Below are 21,854 nucleotides of genomic sequence, written 5' to 3' on the forward strand. Positions count from 1 at the left end.
AAGCAAGCACAAAATCTTGGTGAGTGCTGCCTTCTTTTCACCTTATCCCGCTCGTCGCCAAATTTATGTAGTGAACAGGAAGACAGCAGTGGATCCGATAAGTAGATTTATTGCAGGAAAAGAACACAGCTTAAACAGCCACCAACAGGACCAGACACCAAGGCATCCGTCTTCTCCAGCACCGTGTACAAACTCCCCAAGATTCCCCTCATGACAGCCCTACATTCTAACATTACATACTTACATTATAGTATCATTACATACTAACATTGTACTATGACTTACATTGAAATAGTAAACAGAGCACATCACTTTACAGCAATGAGCTCACGGTTTAATCCCCGAGTCTTCAGACTAGTAGGGGTGAGTAGTTTGCTTCCCACTCCCTGTATAGTATAAACGCATACTAACACTACTCACACAGTTATACTACAGCGGCCAGTATGCTACAGCACCCACAGTCCATCACTTTACAACAATCAGCACGGTTTGATTCCTGAGTCTTCACACCGGTAGGCGTAGTACTTCGCTTCCCACTTCCGGTATAGTATAAACGCATGGTAGAGCTCAGTAGTTCGCTTCCCACTCCCTGTGTGGTATAAACACCTACTAACACTACTTCCACAGGTATCCTACAAACACCAGAGCACATCACTTTACAGCAATGACCTCCTGGTTTAGGCTCTAGGTTTCATACCCGACTGTAGCAGCATCTCATCTCAGCACCATGTCACTCTGAGCAACACCGCACTTTCAGACCGGTAGGTGTAACTACTTCGCTTCGCACTCCCCCACAGAGGTTACAGTGCTTCTATCCTCCTGTTTCCTACTCTTTTTGCCTGTTTTCCCCCTTACTCACTTCAATGGAATCACAAAATGGCGGCCAACACTTCCCACTTGCAACCGCTCGCAGCACTTACAACCAATAGGCAGCAAGCTCGTGCTTGTAACGTCTCAGCCAATCAGATGGCAGAATTCCCAAATATCGATATCTGTAAATTTCAATAATTCTCCAAAACTACTGAATGGATTTACACCAAATAAATAAAAGCGTGCTTTCTAGACCAAGACCCTTCTCCCTGCCAAATTTGGGGCAATTCCGTTCACCCCTTCGACCTGTAGCCTTGTCTAAAGTTTCCTATGGAAATTAACATGGAGAAAACACGTTTTGGGACCCCCCTTTTTCCTTGGCCCCCGCTGATGAATCACCCCTGAAATTCCCACATAGGAGCTGATATGAATAAAGAATTAGTTTGGAAAATTTCATGAATATTCATCAAACAACGCCAAAGTTATAAGCAAAACAAAAAATGCTCTTCCTCTGGAAACTTGGTCCTAACTATAACTACCTACTGGCGACCGCCAGTCGGTAATATATATATATAGATATCCTCCTTCGGCTCCTTTCACTGACGTGGCGCTCTGCCAGCTGTGCGTCGCCTCGCGACCGAGCATGGCCGCCATAAATTATCACACCCTTTCCGCAAAGAAACAAATAGGTCGCATTCTGGCAATAGTTTCCCCACTTTTGCTGGTTTTATTTTCAAGGTTTCAGTTGTACTCCTGAGACATTAACAAACCAACGTGTTTCGGTCTCCACCGAGTCCTTGTTCATGGTAACACCCCTTCAGAAAATCACATGTTATAAGCTTTTGTTTTTCATTACATCATTTCCTGTGTCACATACTGGGGCATTATGGGATTTGTAGTGAATTCTTTCTCAAATGGAATCCAATAAAACATACACATTATAAATAATAACAAAATTGAAACAAAATTAAAACGAAAATTTAAGGCTAAAATAACCTTTCCTCAACCTTACACTTCATATATGTTGTGTTTATAAGAGCATATATTTTTTTATTATATTTTTAATTATTATCTTAGATTATGTTTATATTATTTTTATTGTTATTATTTTTGGGTGCCCTTGCAAACATCAGCAAATTTTTCTGATATTTTTAATATCAAAATATGCATTTTTTGCTCATTTTTGATTTTTATTATTATATATATATGTGCCTATAGTGGATTTATCAAGCATCAACGTACATTTTATGTTAATTCCCTTAAACAAGCTTTAAAAATGTACAACTCCTCCAGTGGAGAGTGATTCCTAGTTGTTTATTTTTAAGGAACTAAACATATTAACCATTTCTTACTTATGGCATCCAAGTCATAATTAAGGCAAAGAAAAGTATTTATAAATTAAAACATATATGAAAATGAACTAATAAATTGATAAAAACTATAGTTGATATCACTATATAAACGAGGGGTTCAAGGCTTTTCTTATTACTGCTTCACCTTATTATTCTACCAATCATTTTTTTACAAATGCGTATAAAGTTCTTCACTTTGATTGAGTCCATGTGGGGTAAGAGACCGGAAATTCAAAATATGACGTGATTCTTTCTGTCTCAATTTTCTCTCTCTATCCCCACCTCTTTCCTGCTTCTTTACTGTTTCAATGCCAAAAAAGTTCACCAATTTCCAATTGCTATTATGGTTAGTTTTCATATGTTTTGCAACCGGGTTGCTTCTATCTTTTTGTATGGTTGCTCACACATGTTCAAGTATACGTTTTTTTAGTTCGCATATGGTGCTGCCAATGTACCTTAGTCGGCATGGACAATCGATTACATAGACAACATACTGACTTTTGCATGTAATAAGTTCTTGTATGTTCCAAATTTTTCCATCTGCCATTGTTGTTTCTTGGGTATTTTTTGCAATTGAGCATACTTTACAGTTATGGCATTTCTTAAAACCTTTACTCTGAAGCCACGATTTACTTTTTTCTTTCCGGAAATGGCTGTGTATTAAACGATCCTTGAGGTTAGTAGCTCTTCGATATGTTATACTTGGTGTGTTTCCCATAATTTTTCCAACTGTAAGATCTTCCAATTTCTTTTTGAAAAATATCCTTAATCTGTTTGGATTCTTTGGAGAAAGTTGTAGTGAATCTTATTGGTTCTACTTCGAGAATTTCACATTCATTAGTCATATTTAATCATAGTAGATCTTTTCTGTTTGCTTTATTTGCCCTTTCCCAACCTTAGTTGATTTGTGTTTTTGGATAACCTCTTTTTTCAAATCTTTTTGATGTTAGGCCACTGTGTTTAAGCCAATCCTTATTTTCATCATTATTCTTTATAAATCTGAAATAATTATTATTATACTGCCTTTACTATACAATGCTAGGAAAGCAGCATTTTGGGAAACATATCATTAGTTTGCACTTTGAACTACTTTGATATCGGGCGGAATGAGACCGTCAGGAATGTTTTAAAAAAAACTAGCAACATTCTGTTTTGTCGTCTTTATACTAAGTTAAATATATGATAAATCATTGTGATTAAGCCATATAATTCATTATGGAAGATATTAATTGTTTATATGCTTTATGAAGTAGGAACCTATGTTCATTTTACTTCTACAAGATACTATTGTCCAAGCTATGGTTATTTAGTCCACTTTCTATGTTACTTTTTTGTTCACGCGTCACGCACCAAGTAAAGTGTATTTTTAGTGCAAGTGTAAGAATTGTATTTACCCGTGATAAAGGCGGTTTTCGCCGAAACGTGTTGGGTATTGCCGCGGCTTTGATTTCATGGAATAAACTCTTCCAAAGCTCCATGACTGTGCAGTAATTTTTTGGGAAGTAATGCAGAAGTACTTTTGGTGCAGTGGAACTGGATTTATAAACAGGGATACCTCGGACCCTGACTCGCACCGCGGCTAAGTGTCCCGGCATTTTCTGAGGAGGTGGAAAGGTATATATATATATATATATATATGTGTATATATATATGTGTATATATATATATATATATATATATATATATATATATATATATATATATATATATATATATATATGAACTACTGGCGGTCGTCAGAAGGTAGTTATAGTTAGGACCTCAATTCAATTCACAAACAAATGCATATTACAACACATCAGGGCAATAACCAATCAAGACAATACGTACCCTGTGGCACGGCATTTCAGGGAATAGCATAACTCGAGGAGTCAAGATTTGAAATATTATCTAATTCACTCAGTGCCGCCAAGCAGACGAGGTGGCAACAGAGAGGCTACACTGATAAGGTTAGAGACAAGGTATATACTTGATATGGACTCCAAGTCCCCGGGTGGGCTTAATAATACTGAAGACATGTACACTTGCTTATAGAACTGGAAGTCCATAGCAATGAATGACATAATAAAACAATAACAACACAAGATAGTATACTCGAACAAGAATTTTAAACATAGCGAATTTTATATATTTTGTACAGTATATTTTTAGGATATTTATATATTTATATATATTTATTTATGTATTTAATATTTAAAATCTGAGGCGTATCTGACCCAATTTACACAAAGTCAAGCTGCTATATTTATCTATGTTTATACTGATATTTATATTTATTATTTGTATTTATATATATGTAAAGATCCAACAGAGTATAGGTAAGAAGGATCCCAAGAATCCAATGTGTATTTTGCTATTTGCTATTTACTCCTTAGTTATTAGAGTTGTGTTATCACATCTTATAAAATTTTAGTAGTTATTAATTAAAACAAAATATATCTTAAAGGGCAAACAAGATTGAAAGAACATTGTAGACATAATACCAATTATAAAAACAAAGGTAAAAATATTCGAGAAGTATTGAAAAATAGGTTTTATCAATATCACTTTGCACTGGCACTAAGTTACATGATCCTCAAACAAATTCCTAAGAATCCCAGAGGAGGAGACAGGGTGCTCACTCTTAGACAACGTGAATCTAAATATATTATTGAGTTCCAAACTAAACATCCGGGTGGGCTTAATATGGACGAGGAACTAGCAATACACCTCAGGGGAAGATGTTAAATGCCCAGTGTTTTTCTGTTTCACCAACTGTAAGATTGTTTTTGTTCCTTTCAGAATTTCTAGGCTATTAGATTCTAATCATTTTATCCGCTTCCTACCCCTTCTGTGGGAGTTCAGAGATTATTTTTAAGACTTACCAAGTTAGTCTTGTTAGATATGTTATTATATGCTGCTAACACTTGTTTTTAACTTTCTTTTTCTTTTCTTTCTTTTGCAGACGAAAAGGAAGGGGCCCACTCACTGGTATTTACCTACACAGGCAACCTACACTTTTAATTGTTTGCTTACCCGGCACCTCACTTTTTACCCCTGGAATTTCACTTTAGTAGTTGTTTTGACAGCAATTTATTGTTGCAACACGAAACATATTGATTTAAATCCTATGTACTGTGTGTGGCTGGGTACATGTGCATGGGCTTGGCATTTCACAATTGATATGATTATCACATTATATAAATATCCTATCACTATGATTAGGAGATGAGATGTACATGGCGGCTAGCGGTAAGGACAACAGCTTTTTTCGTTACTGGACCCTACTGGTGCAGGTCTCGTTTTTGATTAGATGGGGAGCAACTTCGCCAGGGCACTTATGTAATTTACATGGATTTTGTGTTGCTATGTAGAATCACATTTTTTGATATTACAGCTGTACTTAACAGTTATCATTCTGTGAATACAGAAAAGTATATTCTGACCTGTTTGTACCGCTTTTAGTGGATAGAAATGTCACTATGACAGTAATTTGTGTTCACTTCCATAATAGACTTTTGAGACATCGTTTAGCCTCGAATGTCTGATTTTCATAAGATGTACTGTACCAACTTAACGTACTTGTGATTAGAGCAAATACTATTATCATGTTTGAAATGCAACACTTGCCCTTTTGTGCATTACCATCATTTGTCCATTAACTGTTCTCTCTTTATATACACATTGTTGGATACTATTTAGCCCTGTGCGTTTTACTTGATATGTAGAGATGTATTAATATATTGCAATCGGGACTTGTGCAAACATTATTATTATGCTACATCTCCAAGATTTGCCTTTCTCATGCCTCTTTCATGCACTTTTATGCACTGTTAGCATCTGCATATTATCTGTGTACACAACTGGGATATCTATCCAACTATGCATTCAGCAATGATAGCTTTACCTTTACATCATGGCCGTCACAGGCACTGACATGTCCTTGTTCTATTTTGGATATTGTTTAGCCCTGCTTGTTTTACTCATTATGTAGATATGTATTGATATAATGCAAATGGGATTTGGGCAATTATTATAATCATGTTTCATTTGCCAAATTACCCCCTTTTTTATGCCTATTACATGCATTGTTAGCATTTGAATATTATTTGTGTACGCAATTGGGAAATCCACCCACCTATGCATTTAGCAATGGTATTTACACCTTTACATCATGGCCGCCACAGGCACAAACATGTCCTCTTTTTATTTTTATCAATTGTACTTGTGCATATCCTTATTAGCTACCATTGTTTCTGTGTTCTTTTCACGTGATCAAGACTGTCATCAGTCGAAACGCGTTGTGGATTAAACTTGGAGCAAATAAACTGTTGTCCTGCTTCTTATCCTGAGAGCATACGATATCTAACCTTGCTGCTTTTGGAATATATATATATATATATTCATCAGAAGGAGAGGCGGGACTACTTAAAGACACTCAAGCAGTCTACAGCAATTTTAACATTTGGCATTTGATAAAGGCAATTTTCCGAAACGCGTCATGCCACAGATATAATTAAAGCTGCCATACCATGCTCCGCTGGGTCCCTCATCTTTTCGTCAAAGGAGACGATTTTTTGTACATGTGTGGCGTGTTTGCCTATGAAACGCAGGAGGGACCCTTCCGTTAAGCGTCCTCAGAATCACAGGCAACAATGGCAACACTTTTTGATCTTTCCGAGTGATCGGTAGCTGAGGACCGCCACCTGACCCACGAGGGAAGTGAAACTGCTGGCAGCAACAGTCCATCACTGTATGGAGAGACGTGGACACTGTGCCGTCATCTCCGGTTTTTGCCTGAAGTGGGAAAGTGCGGCTGGAAGTAGGGGCAAGTGAGGCAGTTTCTCTGACATCTGGATTGCAAAATACCCTTGACCTCACTCCCAATCGGCCCCTCACTCATTGTGAGCAACAAAATCTAGGCAACAAGCATCACCCGCCCCGGCCGAAAATTGTGCTGCATTGTGGGAGATGCAGTTTTCCACCGCAAGCTGCATGGGTGGTGCCAGAGCACATGGTGGTCAGGTGTGCTCACTTCATCAGAAGGAGAGGTGGGACTAATTAAAGACACTCAAGCAGTCTACAGCAATTTTAACATTTGGCATTTGATAAAGGTATTTTTCCGAAACACATCATGCCACAGATATAATTAAAGCTACCGTACCGTGCTCTGCTGTGTCCCTTATCTTTTCGTCAAAGGAGAAGATTTTTTCTTCATGTGTGACGTGTTTGCCTATGACACGCAGGAGGGACCCTTCTGTTAAGCGTCCTCAGAATCACAGGCAACAGTGGCAACACTTTTTGATCTTTCCGGGTGATCGGTAGCTGAGGACCGCCACCTGACCCACGAGGGAAGTGAAACTGCTGGCAGTGACAGTCCATCACTGTATGGAGAGACGTGGACACTGTGCCGTCGTCTCCGGTTTTGGCCTGAAGTGGGAAAGTGCGGCTGGAAGTAGGGGCAAGTGAGGCAGTTTTTCTGACATCTGGATTGCAAAATACCCTTGACCTCACTCCCAATCGGCCCCTCACTCATTGTGAGCAACAAAATCTAGGCAATAAGCATCACCCGCCCCGGCCGAACATTGTGCTGCATTGTGGGAGATGCAGTTTTCCACCGCAAGCTGCATGGGTGGTGCCAGAGCGCATGGAGATCAGGTGTGCTCACTTCATCAGAAGGAGAGGCGGGACTAATTAAAGACACTCAAGCAGTCTACAGCAATTTTAACATTTGGCATTTGATAAAGGTATTTTTCCGAAACGCGTCATGCCACAGATATAATTAAAGCTGCCTTACCGTGCTCCGCTGTGTCCCTCATCTTTTCATCAAAGGAGAAGATTTTTTGTTCATGTGTGGCGTGTTTGCCTATGACACGCAGGAGGGACCCTTCCGTTAAGCGTCCTCAGAATCACAGGCAACAGTGGCAACACTTTTTGATATTTCCGAGTGATCGTTAGCTGAGGACCGCCACCTGACCCATGAGGGAAGTGAAACTGATGGCAGTGACAGTCCATCACTGTATGGAGAGATGTGGACACTGTGCCGTTGTCTCCGGTTTTTGCCTGAAGTGGGAAACTGCGGTTGGAAGTAGGGGCAAGTGAGGCAGTTTTTCTGACATCTGGATTGCAAAATACCCTTGACCTTACTCCCAATCAGCCCCTCACTCATTGTGAGCAACAAAATCTAGGCAACAAGCATCACCCTCCCCGGCCGAACATTGTGCTGCATTGTGGGAGATGCAGTTTTCCACCGCAAGCTGCATGGGTGGTGCCAGAGCGCATGGTGGTCAGGTATGCTCACTTCATCAGAAGGAGAGGCGGGACTACTTAAAGACACTCAAGCAGTCTACAGCAATTTTAACATTTGGAATTTGATAAAGGTATTTTTCCGAAACGCGTCATGCCACAGATATAATTAAAGCTGCCTTACCGTGCTCCGCTGTGTCCCTCATCTTTTCGTCAAAGGAGAAGATTTTTTGCTCATATATATATATATATATATATATTCAATGAAAAAACCAAAGGTTTCACACATGTTATAGTTAGCTGGACATTTCACTCGTAAAAAAACAATGAAATTCCCCCGTTATAGTTAGTTCAGCTAACTATAACTCGCGCGCCCGCAATGCACTACTGATGACGTCACATATTACATCACTCATGACATGGTCAGTGACATCACTCATGACATCTAAGGTTTTTTAAATGCTAATTCCTAACTATAACGTGTGTGAAACCCATGGTTTTTTCAGTGAATTTCAAAGGTTTTTTAAATGCTAATTCCTAACTATAACGTGTGTGAAACCCATGGTTTTTTCAGTGGTTTTTTAAATGCTAATTTTTTTTTTTTCTTCTATTTTTTTTACATATTTTTATTTTAATTTTCTATCCTTTTTTAAAGACTATGGTTACATTTTTAAAATTCTACAATATGTTTTTTTTAATATATTTTATAAAATAAACAGGTAAAATTTATTAGCAATACATTTTTTCCTTTTTTTTTTTTTTTTTTTTTAGTACGCGTACCGTAAGCTTACGGTAAGCGTACGGTTTACGCAATGTCCGTAATTTATCTACGCTGTTTGCGTATAGTTACGCAATTTGCGTAGCCGCGTGTACTCCGCGTGGGGCGCGTACGCGTGTAGCATGTTACGCGGAAGTGTCGGGGAGTGACTGTTATGCGCATGCGCGCAAGCGCGTGTCTTTTTTACGCGCATGCGTACTTTTGCCGTAAGCGTACCGTAAGCGTACGGTAGGTCATGTGATCATGAAACACAACTTTTGATTGGTTGAAACTACTTTCAGTTCTAGAACTCTCCTACACCACACCCATTCCCCTCATTTCTGCTTGTGATCCCTTAGGAGAAGGAGCTGGGTTGTCTTTGTGATACGATGGCAGAACAGCAGAGCTCTTCTGAGAGTGAGGCTAGCAGCACTACCTTGAGGCAGAGAGCGAGGAAACAAAAGACCTCTTACGTATGGGAGTATTTTACTTTTCCAGAAGGCCAGCAAAAGGTAAATGCACCCTTAGTGACTTGCAAGCTGTGTAAGCGTGTACTTTCAAGAGGTAATCCTGACAGGAAGTATTCCTTTGGGAATCACACCATGATGAGACACCTTAAGGATGTACACAGAAGGACACATGCTCGACTTACTGAAGGTAACCCTTCAGTAAATCAACCAAGCACATCCACAGCAGCTCAGCCTGGACCATCATCTGCAGAGCCGAGTCCTTCTTCTGCAGGTCAGGTGAGCCCTTCATCTGTGGGGGGAGCATCTCCTTTTTCTGGTCCTCTGGAAATTAACCCTCGGTTTGCGAGGGTTGAAGTACGGTGCGCCAATTTTCACGATCTAATTACTTATAGGGAGACCAGTATTTCCCTAGTGAACATTAAAATAGATCAGCACACTTGTCGTACCGTCTAATATTCCCAATCTTTCTTTCCTCTGTCCCTGCATGAACACAACGGCTCTTTTAAGAGCCAACCTTACCTTTCATCTATTTTTTATATGTTTTTTTAAAAAAAAATTTTTTTTTTTTTACCGTACGCGTAATTTTTTTTTTTTTTTTTTAAAAACACTAAAAATCAATTATCACATTACAAGGTCCTTGAGAGACTACAATTAAAAACTGCAAATGTGATTGTAGATAAGTGGAAAAAAGGGACCATGACATTATTGACTTACCATACCCACTCAAAAAAAGATTTATTCATTTAATTTATTTTTAATTGCTTTTAAAATGGTTATAGTTTTCGAAAATGTTCTATCCCAATCTGAAAAAAAAGAAAAAAGTATTAATATTTAATAAAACATTTAATAATACAGTACACATATTTACATATTTTTCAAAAAATATTTTTGCCTTTTTTTTGCTGTTTTCAGAAAATATTGCATTTCACTATAAATTGTGAAAGCAATTGCACTCATCATTTAACAGCAGGCAAAAAAAAATTAACAATCTCAAAGATTGTTTTTAAAAAAGCCCAGAATCTCTTTTTTCATAAACATAACTTTAAAGAAATGCATAATATTCTAAAAAAATATCATCTAATATCTATACTTATTTCTTTAAAATACCGTCTGATATTTTTGTTTCAGAAGTATAATCACAATAATATATGTCAAATAACTCCACAATACATCTGGTTCCATTTCCTTTAGGCCAAATAGTAATTTTAAAATTCTTTTTTTGTTTAATTTCCAATGGTAATCCAATAAAAAACAAAAGTTTAAATTGTACAGATGTCACCGTTTCTCTGTAACATTTTGGTTTCCGAAAGATTAATTAATAATTAAATAAGTCCACAATAGAATTGTTTACTTTTCCGCATGGCCAAATAGTAATTTTAAAAATCTTTTTTGAAAAAATTTCCAATGGCAATCCAATAACATTCCAAAATTTAAATTGTGCAGATGTTACCGATTTTTTCTAAATTTTTGGTTTTCCAAAGTTTCCTTAAAAAATGGAAAAATTCCACATTACAATTGGTTACCTTTCCATTAGGCCAAATGATAATTTGTTAAATCTTTTTATTTGTAAATTCCAAATGGTAATCCAATAAAATGGTAAAATTGTTTTCTCCAGATGTTGTCAAATCTCTCTAAAATTTAGGTTTCAGGAAGATTAGATAGGAATTTGCTAAATCAAAAGGCAAACGTTGCTTAAAAATCAATTGGGAATCATTACACAGTGTCCAGCCTTTTTCACATTTAAGATAAACTGTGTAATGACCAGAAGTTACAGTAGGTCCATCATGGAAAATTATTGCAACTGTTACAAAAGTTTTTCCTGAAATTGATAATTGCTGTCCTGTAAACTTCTTTATTAAAGTATCCAATTTTGAACCATCAGCTCTACATCGTTGCATCATTAAAATTACATACTGTCTGTATTCCTTTAAAATTAATGTTGAAAACATGTCAGATTTACACTCACTGCATTGCATGCTATGATTAGCATCTTTAACTAATTTAGCAAAAGTGACTGTTTTACTCTCTGGCAATGTTAAATAAATAAACCTTTCAGAATCAACATTAGAGCCACATATATTATAACAGTTTTCACAACTATGTTCCCATTTATAAGAGAGACCAAATAAATTTTCAATGTTAACCCCTTCTTCTTCCAGTACCTGAAGAAAATAAATCAAGAATTCCTGTGCGTCTTGCTGTACATTTTGAGAAAACTGTGTTCGTCCTGAACATACATCTAAAACTTTTCTAATTTCAGTAGCACTTTCTATTTGAGTTTTATCATTACTCAGCTTTTCAAAAAGGAGACTCAGCACAGTACAGAATCTTTTTCCCTGATTTACTATTATCTGCTCTTGCAAACTTTCCAGATAAAATGCAACATTCAGCACTACATTAGCGTAGCAGTTGACACCAGAGCTATTTTCAAAATAACATCCTACAACCTGTTCTTCATTTTCCTTATTCTTTTTGCTTGCAATTACATCACTCCTCTTTTTTTTCCTCCTCTCTACATCTTCATTACAGATATTCTCATTTCTCCTTTTACGAGAAACTACACGTTTCTCCAACACAGGATACTGACCTAAATGAGGAGCATAGCTTCTTCTTAATCTATTATACTCCTTTACACAATTTGTATCAGCACTAACTTTTGAATCATCAAAGTCTATCATGAATAAACCTGATAATGTTTTCACTCGTGACAAAGCAACATATGCCATACCTTCTTTGAACACAGTTGAACCAATGTTCACAAATGCACAATCTACAGTCAATCCTTGAGACTTGTGAATAGTTACAGCATATGCTAGAGAAAACGGAAACTGCTTCCTACGTACATATAAGTCTTTCACAAGCATGAAACGAACTGTACAACGACAAATATCTTTAACTTCTTCTATCTGATCAAATTTTATTTTTAAACATTCAATTCCATCTTTTTTCTGATAATTAATAAAACCCACAACTCTTCCCATAGCTCCATTAACTAAACCTTTTTCAACATCCAAATTTCTCCTTAAAAATACTCTACAGTTCATGCAAACATATAGATTTTTTTCTAATCCAGCTGTTTTGGAAATCTTCTTCTCTAGTGAATCCAATTTATTTTTCAGTGTGCCTGTTAATGTGACAGTAATTCTTCCATCCTCAATTTTGTCCACTGCTTCCAATTTCCTGATATCTTCCTTTTCCAATTTCAAAAGCTCCTCATTGAATATTGAGCATTCACGTAGAGTTGGCATTAAGCAGATGACACTTTTGTTTTCTGCAATGTTCTTGTATATCTTCTCTGCAACTATTTCTTCCTTTGGAAATAAATTATGTAGCAGCCGAGTCTGTAATGCTTTTTTGCCAGCTTCTGCGAGTAGTCCAATCCTGATATCTTTCAGAATACTTCCATATTCTTCATCGTTTGCTTGCCTCATATTAGTTGTAAGTTCCTTGTACTCAAAGAAGGACCAAATATTTGTATTACCGATGCTTCCCAATGACTTCTTCGTATCTTCATGTGTCACAGTATTAAACACTGGTTGTCCTTTAACTGGAGTAAGTTGCAAAAGATCTCCAAAAACTATGACGTGTTTTCCTCCAAATAACACGTCATAGTCTGACTTCAGAATTTGCTGCATTCTTAAATGCACAAAGGCAAGCATTAAGTTCGATACCATGCTCACCTCATCAATAATGAGAACTTGCATCTTCTTCAATACTCTTGAAACTTCCAAGCATGCTTCTCCAGTTAGCTTGTTGTATTGTATTTTGTTCTCATGCTCCACTGGTAACATTAGCAAACGATGTAAAGTGATTCCTTTTATGTTATATGCTGCTAACCCAGTTGGAGCAGTAACCACACAAGACAAAGTAGAATCCGTTTTTTGCTGTAGGTAGCTTCTGATGACTTTTATTAGGAAACTTTTTCCAGTTCCAGCTTGTCCGCTTACATACATCCTGATTGGATGAAATGATGTGCATGAGCAATCTTTTTTTTCATGTAGAAATCCGTGATCAATTTTGTTTCTGATCTCTTCATAAATTTGTTGCTGCTCTTCGTTCAGTTGTCTTTCCAAATTTTGTAAGTCTATAAATTCTCCTTGAGCTTGATTCATAGCCGTTTCCACTTCATTCATGGCTATTGATGCTTCATTTTCAACGATTGGTTGTCCTAGGGGATCTTGACTGAGTGTTCCTGAACTTTGGCTGTCCTGAGAACTGTCTCTAGCTATTTCTGCTGCAATTGTAGTTTCCTGTTCAATTTCTTCATTTAACATTTGCAGATAAGTTGTGAATGTACTGCATTGTATGCTGTCTTTGCAAGCATTAAAAGAATCTTCATAGCTTTGAAATTCTCCCAGTAGTTCATCCTCTGTACGCCATGGTTTAAACAGCTGTAAAAGAGCCAAGTAGTAAAATTCCTTTTTGTCAGTAGTGTCGCAACTCAGCTTCCGGTGATTTATCAAACTTCGTTTTGTTTGCTTCACCAAACATCCTTCCTCACCAATGACTTTATATTTTCCATTGTTGATGTCTTCTGCGGCTTTCCGTGAATAAATGTAGTTCTGCAGCACTTGATAGAGACACATGTTCTCCAGATGATGACTTCTCTTTGCGTAATATGTATCCAACATGTTTGATTTCAAAATATCTGTACTTTCTGGGTCATTCTCGGCCAAATATTCAATTTCTCCAACAGATTTCAGTACCCGATTTCTCATTGCTGCAAGGCCTAAACTTGCCCAAATTATTCTTCTTGATTTCGAGTAGAGACTTGCAGAAGATAACCTATCTGAACATTCGTAGGATCCAATTTCTCGATGCGATAACATCTTCAAACTGAAACTGTACAGCTTCTTACTGACAGTTTTCTCGTGAGAAATCTCTTCCCACATTTCCTTCAATTCTGTTTTTTTCTGATTTCGTAATGTAAGACGTTACATATCGAGCAACAGCAATGGAATTGTCAGCTACATACTGTATATCCATGTTAGCGTTCCACATGGATAAAATCACTGGGTTGTAGTCATTTATATTTTTTGATTCTTCTTTTCTTTTAAGGTTGTAGGTATTCTTAGGTGATTTTCTTGTGATAGTATGTCTCACAGATGACATAAAACTGTTAACTCTTCCATTTGAAAGAACAGGTCCAGGAAATCCAAATCGACATTTAGTGTAGTATTTATCTTTGCTCTTGTATTTCCGTCAACAGTATTTTCCACACCGATGACTTTGGAAACGTAAAACTTGCTCCTTTAACTTTTTCTCTTCTGTGCTTTTTGGTATAGCACATGTTGCATACTCTTCAATGTAAGATAACACTGCTTCATCAGTATCTGTTCCAAACTTTGGAGCATCCTTGATCCACAACAGCATATGAATATGAGGAGCACCTCTTGCCTGGTACTCTTTTCTCCAAAAGAAATCCACTACTTCTCCTAGAGGTGGATTTTTTTTATTGCAGATGAAGGACATCATAGCCTCAAATCTATGATTGAAATATCTGCAAACATTAACCGGATCCAATGAGCACAGTTCTCCTGCTGTCTTGTATTCAATGTTTTTAATGTTTGAATTTGCCTCTCGTAGAAAATCCAGTAAATCATCCCAAGCGTACTCGGCACAGCTTAGGGTAAGGAACCATGTTGGAGTTCCTAAATTCCGTAACATGCATTTTAATTCACCATGGCGTCGGTACCAATATTCATTTGTCCCACGCTGACAAGCCATCAGATTGATCAGTTGTGTTTCCAAATGATCATCTCGGTGCTGCACTTTCTCCATAAAATCCTTAGCAGACACATTTTGTAAATGTACTCCACTTTTTAAAATGTGATTTACTGCATAAGACAGTGCAGACAAGTCGCTTTCAAATAAAAGATGGAACAAATAAGGAATACTTTGTCGAAATCTGGGATCTTCAGCATATAGTCTTGTAGTCCGATACTCAGAAGCTGGAATCTGTTCCGGACGTTCATCGTATCGTCCTCCTTTTCCTTTAGGAAACAGCTGGGGAAAACATCGAGCTTCCAAGCTCTCCTCCCATACACTCACGGGAGTTCCTTTTGCTTTCTTCATCTGAAATAGATCAATATTGTCTCCCATAACTTCTTTTGAATGAAGAGGATGTATGCTAAAATGTTCATAAATTTCTTCTTCCTTTGACTTGTCCACTTTTTCAATTTGTCCAGTTGGTGTTTCTGTGTCTTCTTGTAAATCTTCTTCTTCTTCTTCTTCTATATAAATTGATTCATACCATTTGTTATTCCTTTTCAAATACAAATTTGCTCTTTGTACTTTCCGTACATCTACCAGCTCCTGCCAAATCTTCTTATTCTTTGTAGGTACACCATTAACCAGAATAATTAATGGTTCAGTTTCCAAAGTATCCGCATCAATAGTTTCCATATTTTTTTTCAAATCCAAGGGCAAATACACCACTCTACCTTTTAAACCTCTCAGTAAATCTGAAGGAGGTAATTTACCAGTTTTGGGCTCCATACGTACTATGGTCTGGAACGGATGAACACATTGAATGAGTATAGACTCATATGTATTTAATTCAGAAAGTTCAGCAGGAATAGCATCCAATTCTAAATTATTATGTACAGCTCTGGTCGGCATTCTATTTTCCTCTAACTTGTTGTAACAGTATTTACAAATACGCTGAACTTCACCCAATTCAAAACAATTTTCAAGAAATATATAGGTGGCAAAATCCTTCCACTTATAATTATCTTCATTTTCACTCTTTCTGTAGAGATCAACATACCTGGTTTGTTTTCTATAATGAGTTCTGCGGCAACAAATACAAGTAATATTTGGTCTTTCATTAGAGATTATTGCAAATTTTGTTATGTGATCATTAAATGTCTTACTTACAGAGGGTTCTACATTTTCTTCCACTTCTTCCTCATTTACTGTGTCCTTCTCTGCACTGTTTTGTTCAGGACCAAAGTAACAAAACTGAATTTCATCAACAACCTTCTCTACATCTGATACCGTTCCACGGAACAGAGCCCTATTCAATTCATCTAACTTTATTGCTGGACTTTTAGCAAAATACAACCGTCTCACAAACTTTCTCATTTCAGTATGATGAACAGCCAGCATCCTAAAATGATGGAAAACACTATTACACACTTTTCTAGATAGACAAGCCAGAGAATGACCCTGCAAACCAGTATTCTCTCTCACTCTGCATGGATCTAGACTTTGAAGCACCTTAATCTTCTGTTTCACACTTTTTTTGCTATATTCTCTTAGAAACTCACGAAATTTATCAATAGATTCCTGACGCACAGTGCAAATACTACTACAATTCCAAGTGTACACTGGGGCTTTAGGACGTCTCCCCATAGCCTCATCCGCCATCACTTGTACCTCATCTCTTGGAACCATTATCTCCTTCTCCATTATGCAACCATTTTTCACTTCATAAGCACGACCTCTGGTGTCAACTGCATGCAGCAAACTATTACTTTGAAAATAACTCTCTTCATTAAAAAAACGTTCACTACTTGAACTATGCATCCATTTTCCTAAAAACACTTTACAAAAGTTTGTTCTGTTCACTACTCTTTTCCTTTTGCTATGTGATTTCAGTACATTAACCATTTTGTCTAATGTACGCATCCTATTCAAAATTAAAATGAATAGTTTCCTTTTTAATTCTAATGCCTTTGCTGCAATGGCTTCAATTTCTTTTTTTCTCTTATAAAACTTTGCCTTTTGCTTATATTTCTTCACATCCTTTATCAAATTGGACATAACTCTCCTCTGAAACATTTTTCTACGTATCTCTTTAAACGCTGTTTTTCTGTTTAAGTTTATCTTTTTAGTTGCAGAAGGTATATTTGCATTAACTAAATTCTCAATTTTTTCCTGTCCTTTTCGATTGAAATCATTCTTTCCAGTACAGACATTTTGTACATTTTTCCTTTTTTTGAATATGTTCCTTAGAAAATCTTTTGTTTGCTTACCAGAAGATTGTTTCTTCTTCCCAACATGAGCATCTTCAACTAACTTAGGTCCTCCAGTTGTCTTCAAATATAGGTTTTTTTTTTGCTCTTTTTTTACTCTGGATTTTGTAGGCATCTTAAATTTTGTTCACTGCTCTTCAGCAATACCTGAAAAAAACTAAAAAAAAAATCCTTTATTTTATTTAAATATATTACTACATTTGTTTTCACATTAGTCACAAAACGAAATTTCTTTGCCAATTTGAAAGCACACTTACTGCTCTTTTTTTTGGCAAGTGATAAACACTTTTACAGACTGACACATTATGAATCCACTTTTCAGATTTTTTAAAAAGCACATGTCCAAACTGCTTTTTCAGACCATCACCATTTGTAACCTGGGTGACTGCCTACACTCCAGCAAGGGCAACCAGCCTTAGTGATGCTGAATGTATTTGCATTACTGACTGAAACCTCAAACCCCACTCGCTTGTGAATACTGTGCATGATTCCACATGGTAAGTAGCTGGCTGTGTGCTAAGAGTCTGCTTCTGCACCAAAAAATGGCTCCCCCTTTCCATCTAATGCAACTGTGAAATCACCAGAGCAATACGCAATAAATCTCTGCCTGTAATTCATATTTGCACACAGAGTCATGTTTTCACATTAGTCACAAAACGAAATTTCTTTGCCAATTTGAAAGCACACTTACTGCTCTTTTTTTTGGCAAGTGATAAACACTTTTACAGACTGACACATTATGAATCCACTTTTCAGATTTTTTAAAAAGCACATGTCCAAACTGCTTTTTCAGACCAGCATCATTTGTAACCTGGGTGTCTGCCTACACCCCAGCAAGGGCAACCAGCCTTAGTGATGCTGAATGTATTTGCATTACTGACTGAAACCTCAAACCCCACTCGCTTGTGAATACTGTGCATGATTCCACATGGTAAGCAGCTACCTGTGTGCTAAGAGTCTGCTTCTGCACCAAAAAATGGCTCCCCCTTTCCATCTAATGCAACTGTGAAATCACCAGAGCAATACGCAATAAATCTCTGCCTGTAATTCCTATTTGCACACAGAGTCATGTTTTCACATTAGTCACAAAACGAAATTTCTTTGCCAATTTGAAAGCACACTTACTGCTCTTTTTTTTGGCAAGTAATAAACACTTTTACAGACTGACACATTATGAATCCACTTTTCAGATTTTTTACAAAGCACATGTCCAAACTGCTTTTTCAGACCAGCATCATTTGTAACCTGGGTGTCTGCCTACACTCCAGCAAGGGCAACCAGCCTTAGTGATGCTGAATGTATTTGCATTACTGACTGAAACCTCAAACCCCACTCGCTTGTGAATACTGTGCATGATTCCACATGGTAAGCAGCTACCTGTGTGCTAAGAGTCTGCTTCTGCACCAAAAAATGGCTCCCCCTTTCCATCTAATGCAACTGTGAAATCACCAGAGCAATACGCAATAAATCTCTGCCTGTAATTCCTATTTGCACACAGAGTCATGTTTTCACATTAGTCACAAAACGAAATTTCTTTGCCAATTTGAAAGCACACTTACTGCTCTTTTTTTTGGCAAGTAATAAACACTTTTACAGACTGACACATTATGAATCCACTTTTCAGATTTTTTAAAAAGCACATGTCCAAACTGCTTTTTCAGACCAGCACCATTTGTAACCTGGGTGTCTGCCTACACTCCAGCAAGGGCAACCAGCCTTAGTGATGCTGAATGTATTTGCATTACTGACTGAAACCTCAAACCCCACTCGCTTGTGAATACTGTGCATGATTCCACATGGTAAGTAGCTGGCTGTGTGCTAAGAGTCTGCTTCTGCACCAAAAAATGGCTCCCCCTTTCCATCTAATGCAACTGTGAAATCACCAGAGCAATACGCAATAAATCTCTGCCTGTAATTCCTATTTGGACACAGAGTCATGTTTTCACATTAGTCACAAAACGAAATTTCTTTGCCAATTTGAAAGCACACTTACTGCTCTTTTTTTTGGCAAGTAATAAACACTTTTACAGACTGACACATTATGAATCCACTTTTCAGATGTTTTACAAAGCACATGTCCAAACTGCTTTTTCAGACCAGCATCATTTGTAACCTGGGTGTCTGCCTACACTCCAACAAGGGCAACCAGCCTTAGTGATGCTGAATGTATTTGCATTACTGACTGAAACCTCAAACCCCACTCGCTTGTGAATACTGTGCATGATTCCACATGGTAAGCAGCTACCTGTGTGCTAAGAGTCAGCTTCTGCACCAAAAAAAGGCTCCCCCTTTCCTTCTAATGCAACTGTGAAATCACCAGAGCAATACGCAATAAATCTCTGCCTGTAATTCCTATTTGCACACAGTCATGTTTTCACATTAGTCACAAAACGAAATTTCTTTGCCAATTTGAAAGCACACTTACTGCTCTTTTTTTTGGCAAGTAATAAACACTTTTACAGACTGACACATTATGAATCCACTTTTCAGATTTTTTACAAAGCACATGTCCAAACTGCTTTTTCAGACCAGCATCATTTGTAACCTGGGTGTCTGCCTACACTCCAGCAAGGGCAACCAGCCTTAGTGATGCTGAATGTATTTGCATTACTGCCTGAAACCTCAAACCCCACTCGCTTGTGAATACTGTGCATGATTCCACATGGTAAGCAGCTACCTGTGTGCTAAGAGTCAGCTTCTGCACCAAAAAAAGGCTCCCCCTTTCCATCTAATGCAACTGTGAAATCACCAGAGCAATACGCAATAAATCTCTGCCTGTAATTCCTATTTGCACACAGAGTCATGTTTTCACATTAGTCACAAAACGAAATTTCTTTGCCAATTTGAAAGCACACTTACTGCTCTTTTTTTTGGCAAGTAATAAACACTTTTACAGACTGACACATTATAAATCCACTTTTCAGATTTTTTACAAAGCACATGTCCAAACTGCTTTTTCAGACCAGCATCATTTGTAACCTGGGTGTCTGCCTACACTCCAGCAAGGGCAATCAGCCTTAGTGATGCTGAATGTATTTGCATTACTGACTGAAACCTCAAACCCCACTCGCTTGTGAATACTGTGTATGATTCCACATGGTAAGCAGCTACCTGTGTGCTAAGAGTCTGCTTCTGCACCAAAAAAAGGCTCCCCCTTTCCTTCTAATGCAACTGTGAAATCACCAGAGCAATACGCAATAAATCTCTGCCTGTAATTCCTATTTGCACACAGAGTCATGTTTTCACATTAGTCACAAAACTAAATTTCTTTGCCAATTTGAAAGCACACTTACTGCTCTTTTTTTTGGCAAGTGATAAACACTTTTACAGACTGACACATTATGAATCCACTTTTCAGATTTTTTAAAAAGCACATGTCCAAACTGCTTTTTCAGACCAGCATCATTTGTAACCTGGGTGTCTGCCTACACTCCAGCAAGGGCAACCAGCCTTAGTGATGCTGAATGTATTTGCATTACTGAGTCCAACCTCAAACCCTTAAACTATTCTTTTATTATACCAGTACACCTTAATTTATTGTGAAAACATAGTCCATATTATTTTACATGTTCCTCACATTTAAATTTCTCCCAAAACAGAAAATAATAAACACAACTTCAACAAAAAGAATTGCATTTCTATTATTCATTTCTTAATTTACCATATACATCCCCTCTCAAACTCTAAACTCACCTTTAAAATTAGTTAGTTGTGAAAGAAATGTGGCACTCAAACAGCAGATTATCAGAGCCAGGATCTCTGTTCTCTACACCTCTCTCCTCTCAGCAGAACCAGATAATGGCAAACTTTCCCTCTCTTTTTCCACACATATACATGTTAGTTTCAAATCTCAGTGCTTGCCCCTTTTTTTCAAATGTAATCACACATTTCTATTGGTTGAAAACCAACCCTTTTCCAAAAGTACCCTTCCCCCAACTTGACTTCTGCCTAGTACCCTTCCCCCAACTTGACTTCTGCCTGCTACCATAGCAACAGCTCATGGAACACTGCTGTGTGGAGTCAGGTCAGAAGTTCGCCAAACAATGTTTCAATTCCACAGAGCAAGAGTGCTTGACTTTTCAAACCTAACAGCAAATCCATAGTACTGTTCTTTGGTAACACATTTTTCTGCACCAATACAAAACATGCTTCTATTAATTTACACATACAGCCTAGTTTTTATTCTAGAATAGTATGAAACAGCCAATCAGTTCTTTTTAAAAAAAAAAAAATATGTATGCCTCCATTTCCAAACTGTCTT

This window comes from Triturus cristatus, chromosome 10, assembly GCF_964204655.1.
Source record: "Triturus cristatus chromosome 10, aTriCri1.1, whole genome shotgun sequence".
Classification (NCBI taxonomy): Eukaryota; Metazoa; Chordata; class Amphibia; order Caudata; family Salamandridae; genus Triturus; species Triturus cristatus.